We start from the raw sequence: 10,350 nt of genomic DNA on the forward strand, positions 1-10,350 counted from the left end.
GTTGAAGGAGTGGGTCTCTGATTCTTGTGCTTGCTCTTAGGGCTCTTTTATTTTTCTGTTCACTTGGCTTGTCCATCTTTGATATGATAGCTTTTGTTTTATCTTATTATAGTTAATTTTGTTGTTATCTCTTAGAAGCCTGACTTTTTCTAATGAGAAACAGAAAAGGAAGAGATCCAGATAGAAGAGGAGGTGGGGAGGAACCAGGAGGAATAGAGGGAGGGGACACTGTATTCTGATTATATTGTATGAGAAGAGAATCTACCTTTAGTAAAGATGGCGGGGACTTCTCTTCCATCTCAAGTGGTTTAACTCGAAAAGGTGTCAGAAAATCTCCTGTTTTGTGACATAAATGACATTTCTGCCTCCGCATATCTGCCTAGGTCTAAATGAATTCACCAACAGTATTCTGTGAAGAGAAATACCTTCCTACACTTGTAAGTTATATTAGCTATATACAACTTAACATGGTTATTTGATTTCTTTATTTCCTTAAAGAAGGGCTGCTGAGGCCGCCATAGTTAACTAGTTCAATAAGCATTTAATGAAGCCTTTCTAAATGTAAGACTCAGGCTAGGCACTTAGAAAAACAAGAAAAGGAAACCGTTCACTCTCGAATCATTTCGAGTTTAAGCAATGGTACAGCAACATATAAATCAAGCTCTCGAAAGTTCCATTTAAAGACCCTTTAGGTACTACACATAGAGGATGTAAACAAAGGCAAGGGGATTCCATCTGGCTGCGAAGATCTTCATAGTACTGTCATCTTGATCATACTGGCCAGTTAACAATAGGAGGGTACCAACGCAGACACAAAACATTGGAACATTTACAGCTCATTACTACATTGATGAAAGACCTGATTTCTCCCAGGCGTTTAGGATATCATTTAGTTGTAACAAACATAAAACAAGACTGAACTCTATAGCAAAATGCAAGTATGACTTGGTCTGCTCTAATCAAATAGCCAGGCCTACATACAGCAAAGACCAGACGTGCCAATCCATCCTTTCTGATATCACAGAGAGGACTGCTTCACAGATATCAGATCTCGACTGACCCTGCCAATGCTTCTCACATTTGGCCTGGGCACAGCTTGCTTCCGTTAGCCAGAGCATCCTTGGGCATTGTATCATGAGATGGAGAGTTGAAACGGGAAGTCATCATGGTTGAGTTGCCTGCACAGGTAAAAAGTGGACAGACAAGACAAGGTGAAACGGTGGGCGGTGGATATGTGTTTTCCTCCCAAGTACTGGATGCAGGGCTTGAAGAGGGGAAAGCTGATATTTACTCTGATACGGAGATTCTGCTAGTATTTCAATTTGGTCTAATAGCCTGAATATTAAAATAAGCCATCAGGCCTATTACAAATTACAGCTTACAGTTGACCCCCCCCCACCGCTCCTGAGGTTTTCCTCTCTTTTTTTTTCCTAACTAAAACATATAGAATTGAAAAGCATTTCCATTTGGTGTGTGAAACCACATGTAGAATATTAAACATATTTAGGTAGGGAAAAGAAAACTCCTTAAAACACCTATTTCTTATTTAAAAACCTATTTGGCAGCGCAAAGGAACTAAATAAACTCTAGATTGCTTTTCTCACAAAGCAGATAATCATCATGTTTAAATGGGCTTTCTGTATGGAAGACTTAGGATCCCAATTTATCATGAATGATAACTTGCCTCAATATCTAAAATTTCAGGGGAAAAATAGTTCTGCCTGTATTGTCATGAGTTTAAATGGATATGGACCTAATTTTCATCTAAACTGAGTTTAAAATATCAAATAGTGCATAGGTATAAGAGTCAATTGTTAAGTAGAAAGTAGAATGCATTAAACAGATTGGAAATCGTATAATTATAAACAATCGTGGGTCTAAACTATATGCTTGTATGACTTCCTCAGTGGTTGTATTGTCATGTGGGATGAAAGCAAGGGATGCTGAAGGAAGTCTGCATTATCACTACAGAATTTGTAATGCCAAGCAACTATAGATTTGACGTGGGGATGGAGAACTTCATAAGGTTAGCTGTGAAGTCCTTACCCTAAGTCTTGACTGCCAAATCTAGATCTCTCTTGAATTCATGGTTGCAAATGCCCCGCTAGAATTCCCTAACACCCCTATCCTGGAACTTGTGTTTGCAAAGGAAGGGTGATAATTAGGCTGTCCAAATGCTGACACATCGCAGATAAGACTCACAGAAGTTAAAAGTGGCCCCAAATTAGGAATGAATTGAGGCCAGAAGCTACAGCTTCTTGTTACCCTACCCTTGACCTGAACTCAGCAGTACCCAAGTCAATGCATGGGGATTTCATGAGGGCAGTAAGACCACAACTCTTCGTCTGGCACACCCAGGAGACCACCTGAGGTCACTTTATTTCTGTCTCCAAGATCAGACAAGCACATTATGGAAATATTAAACTGCAGGAAGGGGAGAGACTTTGAAAGAAGTTGTTTATGGAAATAAAAAAGACAGAGTTCGCTGAGACCATCAAACTTTCACCAGCTTCTGGGCATGTGCTACGCAGAAGATAATTACGCATTACACTCAGCACGAGACCACTGAGTGAACTAAATGCTTCTTCTGTAAATTATCTCTTTGAGACACATCAGATGCCAGGTGGCCAGTCACAATGTGGGTCTGTTTGGTAATGGCAGAAGCTGAAAGGACAAAGAGGAACCATTCTACCCATGGATCGAGATCCCAATACCTGGGCGAATCATATTTCAACTTATTCAGGTTGGTTGAGCAAGGTTCTAAATTTGTGTCAAGTCCGTATAATTACTCTTTCTTTAAGACGTATGGTGATGTGGGTGAACTTTCAAACACTAAACAGGAGAATTACTCACCGGGTGGGTTTTCCCCTCACACACCTAGCCCAATTAGAGTTGCTGCCTTAGGTTTGGGTTCCCTGGAAGGTTTGCTCTTGTTAACACTCATCAAACACAGGAAATATAAAACAGCAACTTAACTGTGCTGCTAAAGTGAAAACCTTGTTCAAATACTCTGCACAGTTCTAGCTGGCTAGCAATGGACAGAGAGGGAGAAGAAAGAAAGGAAGAAAGAAAGGAAGGAAGGAAGGAAGGAAGGAAGGAAGGAAGGAAGAAGAAGAAGAAAGAAAGAAAGAAAGAAAGAAAGAAAGAAAGAAAGAAAGAAAGAAAGGGAGAAAGAAAGAAAGAAAGAAAGGGAGAGAGAAAGAACCCAACTGTACAGATTTATACCTTTCTACCCCTGGGCAGGTCTGAAAGCAAAGCCACAGCTGAAATATATTCATTTACAATTTGAAGCCAGCCTTTCAGTGAATAGCTGTTTACATTATTTCAAGGAGGCTACTCAGCGCAACTGGGACCCATTTACAACGTGTTAACCAAATATTGCATGTTTACAGAAGATTTAGACTTTGCTTTTGGAGAAAAGGACCTTAGTACCCATGCCAACCAAAACTGGGCAGTGTGTGCAGTTAGTAAACCTTTTCTGAGCTGCAAAATTAGTGTCAAGTTACTTAAGTCCATCAACTGCATCAGCGTCAGGCACTCATTAAATTGACGTGTGAAAGTAGTATGTTTAAACAGACATTCTCTCTCTCTCTCTCTCTCTCTCTCTCTCTCTCTCTCTCTCTCTCTCTCTTAAATCAGCTCCAAAATGAGGTGGAGGTAGAGTTGCTTAACCAGGGCAAGGAAAAAGGAAAGCAGAATCATGCTAAAATGGCCATCCCGGATTTAATAGTGTACAACAAAACCCTAAGCAGGTCAACTGCATGGTTCAGCAACTCCTAAAAGCCCTGCCTGCCTCTCCGGGGCTTATCAGTGGGGGCTGGTGCATGAGAGCTCCCAAGGAGAGCTGATTTACAGCACTGGAGAGCTCTGTGGTGACAAAGGAGGGCCAGGTCCTCCAATGCCTTCTGTATTTTTTAGATTCCAGATGATACGGTTCTGTGATAGAATCTCTCTCACTCTGCCATCGACATAAACAGGTCACGGTGTCTGCTGGAGCCTGCACAGGAGTCAGAGCTGTCTCTCCCTCCCTCCCTCCCTCCCTCCCTCCCTCCCTCTGTCTAGGTCAGAGCCAGATTTTTATTGAGTCAAGCTATCTAATTGAACACAAATCATGTGATCAGGCTCAGAGTATATTAAAAATGAAACAGAGGGAGCAGATTTGTCTCAGACTGGGGCTGTTACAGGGTTAAGTTTCAGACATCTCCTGAATACAGAATGAATTTTATATTCTTGCACTGGCAGAAGTTCAATGGGCGGTGGCGGCAGGATGGGGGATGGGAAAGTGTGTGTGTGGGTGTTGAACAAATGCACACACACACACACACACACACACACACACACACACACACACACACACACCATGCGCATGCGCACGTGCACGAATCTACTTTTATGCCAGCTGTGTCTGTTGTGAAGCAATATGTTGGCTAAATAGGACAAGTCAGGTGAGCTAACATCTCCTGGCAGGCTGATTTAAACCATGGCTCCACAAACCAGAGCCCTGTCCAGATCTCAGGAAAGTGAATTATATATAATAACACTTACAGTTTCCTAGTACTATTAGATTTGCCTTCTTACATAAATGCTTAAGTTATGATAGCAAACAGGGCCATGTCAGTCCCTCTCAGTCTCAGCATATTCGCTATTAGCATAAGAACTGCTGCTTAAGGCAGACCTAGTCGGGCTTGAAATTTCTGAATTAATGGATTTGATTTCCTCTTGAGACAAACCATCAGCCTCGCAGTAATGGAAATAGATATAGTTGGTAAAACAAATAAAACGTTGGCATGCAGATAAAATGGGTTTCGGTTTAAAATAGTAATGTTGTAATTGAAGTGAACAATTACAGGGCTGCTCCTAGGCACAAAGAAATGCCAGGAAAATGAAGTCATGTTTTTGTTAAGTATAGTCATTTCATGAAAACGTGGAGCTGCGGATGTCATTGTCTGCCAAAGGGAAAACTATACTTATTCCTCTATACAAAGATCATTTAATAACATTTGGCTAATTTTAATAATAATTGCTAATATTAACCCCGCATTTCACCGGGAGCTTAAAGACAAAGGCTTCTCGGTTCTCCCCATTCTGTTGGGAGTGAGCCAAGGAGAGCAGGTTCCTGTAAGAGCTCTTGGCAAGGAGGTCTCAGAATTCCCCACCCCCCTCTCCTTGCTAATGTCTTATTTCTCTTTCTTTGTTGAGCAGCTGTTATCAGAAATGGAGCGTGGTAGCTGGCAATAGATGTGGGAGGGAGGAAGAATAAAGCCGGATATCCAGGACAAAAAAGTGGGCTCCAGAATGTTCACTTGGGAGGCAGCTCTCTCAACCCTCAACCCCTGCCCCCAACCCCAACACCCCACCCCCCACCCCCGCCTCCATCCTGATCTGTTTCAACTTGTCCGTGAACCATATGAAATCCAGAACAGCAACTTCCATTTTTAGAACGTGAAGTCTCTTCATGAGCGCGCGCTCATGGGCTTTGAGAAGACAGTGATACAAACACACTTAAGCAAAATGCTCCACTGGGTCCCAACCCTCGCTCTGCCCTCCTTCCCCTCCTCTATTTTACTGCACTACAGGAAGAGACCTGCCCTGGGTTTCCTCTTCAGGTTGTGGTAATTAAAACAGTATTGGAACTGTGGGATTTTGTTTGGAAATACGCAGTGCTTTGTGCCTTACAAGGCTGGCTGGTTCACACAGCCTGTTGGAATCGTTTGGCAGCTTCTTACAGACAAGGGAAGAGCCTACGGTTGAAATATCATATTTCACCTCATATCCTTCTCATAGCCACAGAGGAGATGGAAAACAAAAGGTCCCCACCCCCACCCCACTTCTCACCCCCATCTTCACTCCCTCCATCCTGTTCCCCTCCGCTGTGACTTCCTGAGAGAGAAGGTTAAATGGACCAGCTCTGTGGCTTGGATTGAATCCAGAAGAAGGGCCTCTTCCTTACTGTTCCTCGGCCAGTTAGAATAATTCATTCCCTAAGGCTGCCTACCTGTGACAGTCACAGGTGACCTCCAGCCGGCTGAGCTCCGGTGATTTCCCCTTCCCATCGCCCAAGAACCACTCCTGCCGGAAGACAATGCCCTGCAGACCCAGGACAGATCTGGAGAGCGGAGGCCGGGCAGGCTGTCTGCCCCTGTCACTGTAAAGCCTTGCATGAGGGGGTTTCACTGCCTTCTTCACACTCTCTCGCTCATATAAACACACCCACACTCAACACCAAGTTGCCCACACTAGAGAGCAGTCCTCTTCTATTAGGAGACATTTTAAAACATATTAGCACCCTCCCCCAAAGCCATCAGCCTAACCGTGTTTATTACTCTGTTTGCTGTTTTAAAACCCCTCCTTAATGGCTTCCAAGGAGACAAGGGATTTCCTGGAGATGGAATCGCACCCTTCCTCTGGTGAGGAATATCCACATCTGACAAAGACTTAAATCTCCACCTCACCCCCCTCTTGACACAGCGGCTGGTGACACATAATGTACTTTTTTTCCCCCTTTTGACAGAGTAATAAAAATCTCATTATCTCTGAATAGGCAGCAATTTCGTTATCTAATCTTTTTACCAAAAGGTTAGTTAATTAATCAGAAACAAACCCTGATTATTATTTCAATAGAATTAGAGAAAGAAATCACCAGAGTGCAGCTAAATAGGGCCAGCCTATTTCACCTGCTTATTGCCATTCAGGCCTTTGCTGACAGGGCCCCTCCAGGCACCCAGCCCTTGGAACATCAGCCAGCAGATGGCCGCTGGGAGCGAGAGAGTGGCTAGCCTGCCTGGGCTCTAATGCCTGTGATCACATTACCTCACCGAATCCGTTACCAGGGTAACTGTTAAATTGCTGTGAAAGGCATGGTAATAAAGTAACCTGTCACATCGACAATAAAAGGAGCAGAATTTTCCTGTTCACTGAACTTTGCAGCTCATCAATAGGCACTTGATGGAGAAATTCCTCACTCCTCCCGGGGTCAGCCGGAGGAATCTTTCCATAAGGTCTCTGAAATGCAAAGGAAAGTTCATGTAAACACAGGAAGGTAGGATTGAAAGTGGAATTCCTAGCTGCACCGAGCAAATGCCTGCTTCTCTCTACTGTGGAGTGGTTAGGGGAGTTTGTAGAATGTCAGGTTGCTCCCTTTCTTGTGCTTGCTTTGAATTTAAACCACGATAGATAAAAATAACCTTTGCTAGTGAAAGACAGCTGTAATTAATAGAAAACCGAGAAAATCAAGCACGAGGAAAAGAGAAAAACAAAAACCTAAAACTCTCTTCCTCTTTCAGATCCTATCTTATTGGCTGTTTTCTATTAAAGGGTCGAGGTACTTTACAACATGGTTCGGATTTATGCATGAAAAGGGGTTTCTGGCAAGCCTGAGTTTTCACAAGCAACGCCCCCTGCCCCTCCTGCTCCACACCAATATCTACTGTCAGTTGTAATTTTTTTTTTTTTGGTTCTTTTTTTTCGGAGCTGGGGACCGAACCCAGGGCCTTGCGCTTCCTAGGTAAGCGCTCTACCACTGAGCTAAATCCCCAGCCCCGTCAGTTGTAATTTTACAGAGATAAATGCTCACCGAGTGTGTCTTGTGACCATGACCCCTTCCTTTTGCAAAGCCCTTCAGTAGTTTTTATATCAGGAATTCTAGTGGCAACATTATGAGCAGTGAGACGTATCCATTTATTCTCTCTGGAAAGCAAAGAGAATGTTCAAATACTAAGAAATGGGGAGTAAGAAGAAAACTTCATTTACATTTTGAAGCCAACCCTGTGTACACATTTAGGAAGTAGGCTCTAACTGACTAGCCTTCATATTACACGTTTGTACTCTTCAAGCTTTGGGCTCCATTTCGAGCCATCACTGTTAGGCAATGTTAACCTAAAAGTACTTTAACACTTGCCTATTGATGTGTCTTTGGACTCGGTCCCTTTTCTCATGCCCTCCATTTGGCCAGCAGGTACCAGTGACAGCTTGATACTAAAACAGCAACAAACACAAAACACAAACAAAAATCTCCAACGTTTTGGGACTAGCCCCCAGCTGATATGAATCACACCCCTATTTACCAGTCGCTACAGCCCACGGAAAACTGCTTCCAAACAGGCATGGCCATCTATACAGACACCTCAAGATATGGTCAGCATGGGGCCTCACTGGCTGGCTGCCATGCTGGCGCTTTGATTGCATCTTAAAAAAGATGGTGCCACATTAGGGAAAATGGAAGATTTCCTAAGAGAAAATGAAGGCTACGTCTAAATGTGTAGGGACCAGAAGAAGCCCCGCGTGAATAAAACGGGCCCAAGTGAATGTGGGCTTTGATATAGGCATGGTCACACCAAGAAGTATAGCTTCAGAACCATGAGAAAATTGACAAAGTCCCTTGGTGTTATGTTCAAAAAGATGGCAAAGCCTTTCTAGGGCATCTGGGTACAAGTGTTAAGAATGTTTACAGAAAAGATCCACGATATCTTTCTTACATGGATAGTTATGGCCTGAAGACTGCTACCCTAACAGCTACCAAGCTAAACCTGTCTCTTTAATCTAACTTTATGCCACAAACCCCAGTTCCTTATTTATGTGTATGTAATAATCCTGTCTCCATATTTACCTCCATGCAATAATTGGCCTATCTGTTCAACTTGGTATTATAGACACAGCAAGCTTCCAGCACGCTGCAGTTTCTCCAACAGATAACTCTGACATCCAGTCCCAGCCTTCTGTTCATATGTCTATTTGTCTGTCATTTCTTTGTTCTCTTGCTACCCTAGTCAAGTTACTGATTACCATGGTTAGACATGGTATTCATGATTTGCAAGTTTGTTTAAAAATTGTAAATATGTCTATGCTGTTGAGAATAGTTGTCGAACATGAAGTAATGACATTTGTGAAAACACACACACACATACACACATACATACACACACGCACAAAGAAATAGGTATAAAAATATTTTTAAAACAATGTAAAAAGTGATATGCTCTGTTCACACCCTAGAGCTATATGGAAGGCCAATTTTAGGAAGGAAGGGCAGGATTATTGGGTAAAAAACATTTCTTCCCAGTAAAGTACTTAGAATACATCCTGAGAATTAGAGCTTTGAGTTCAATTTACAGTGAAGCTTGGGTTAGAGTGAAAACAAGGAGAAACAGAAACTTTTGACCTGGCCAGAGAGAGTAAAGAAGATTTGGCTGAGCAATGGTGTCCATCTAAAGGGTTTCACATGCACAGAAGTGAGTGAACCAGGGGCTTTAGATGGTAGAGAAGCACAGGAACATGTTAAATCTAGGTTATCTCTTCACCCACTGTAGGTTCAGAGATTCGAGATCCTTCATGGGACCTCAGAGCACAGTCCACAGGTTTGCCACGCTTTCATGGTATAACGGGGAGATGAAGAAATGACTCTGGGCTTCCCATAGGGCATTCATGGCAGACCACAGAAAAGTTCTACCTCTATCCAGTTTGTTGAGTCAATTATTGTTTTTATTGGGGCTATAGTAACATGAGTGAGGGGTTACTAAAAGGATCAGGAATAACTAAAAAATGGCTGTACCTCCATAAGTTCCCATACTTGTATAAGTGACAACTCTCAAGTTTCATCCCTATAGTCCTACTCTCAGTAGAACTCCCACCTCCTATATGCTTCACAGTCTACAAGACCACAGGAAGCTGCATCAGGAGTAAGTAGTAGCTAAAGTGTCAGGTGGGAGCCCATGTCCTTGCCGATCTCATCTTATAAGGAACTATGAATACTTTCATTACTACGAACCTAGCAGACATTGTATTTTATTTTATTGCATGACTATGAGGCTAAGGTATTTTAGGTGACCACAGTTACCTCTACTCCAGGATGCTGATGATCATGCCTGGAAGAAATCACATCTTTGTAGGGGTCTTCTTGGGATTCTTGTTTGCCAACGAAGTGCTCTGTGGCTGCAACCGTCATTAAAACTTGTCTAGACAATGCTGGTATCTACGTTTGTTTGTTCATGTGCTGTCATTTCTGCAGCAGGAGTCATTGTGGACTTCCTGAAAACTGTCAAAAGAACTTGGGACACCATGAAAATGTTTGCCACATGCAGATTATCTGCTAAGAACTTCCAATGGAAAACGGCTATAGGAAATATAAGGAAGCTGCAATGGGGACTCCAGAAGAGTATACAGCAACATGGCAGAGTCTAATGTTGTAAATATGTAATCCCAACTCAGAGTTTCTACTCCTCCTTTGGCCATTTAGTTCCTGCATAAAAGAGATCTTTATATTCATAATAAGCCCTAATCAACACTGGAGCTACTAGATATCTACCCTCTATGTTGTTAGAATCTACTTTTCTATTGATAACCTTCGGTTATTTC

General features: G+C 42.6%; 1 long non-coding RNA gene across 1 annotated transcript; it reads right to left on the bottom strand.

The window, feature by feature from the left end:
- Nucleotides 1-518: 518 nt before the first annotated feature.
- On the bottom strand, nucleotides 519-6,666 carry LOC120098249 (uncharacterized). The gene is made up of 2 exons (XR_005496377.1): nucleotides 5,996-6,666; nucleotides 519-1,178 (listed from the first exon to the last, which is right to left on the bottom strand). It is a non-coding gene; the product is annotated as an uncharacterized LOC120098249 (long non-coding RNA).
- Between the last annotated feature and the right edge of the window lie 3,684 nt (nucleotides 6,667-10,350).

The sequence above is a fragment of the Rattus norvegicus genome, chromosome 18 (genome assembly GCF_036323735.1).
Source record: "Rattus norvegicus strain BN/NHsdMcwi chromosome 18, GRCr8, whole genome shotgun sequence".
Lineage (NCBI taxonomy): Eukaryota > Metazoa > Chordata > Mammalia > Rodentia > Muridae > Rattus > Rattus norvegicus.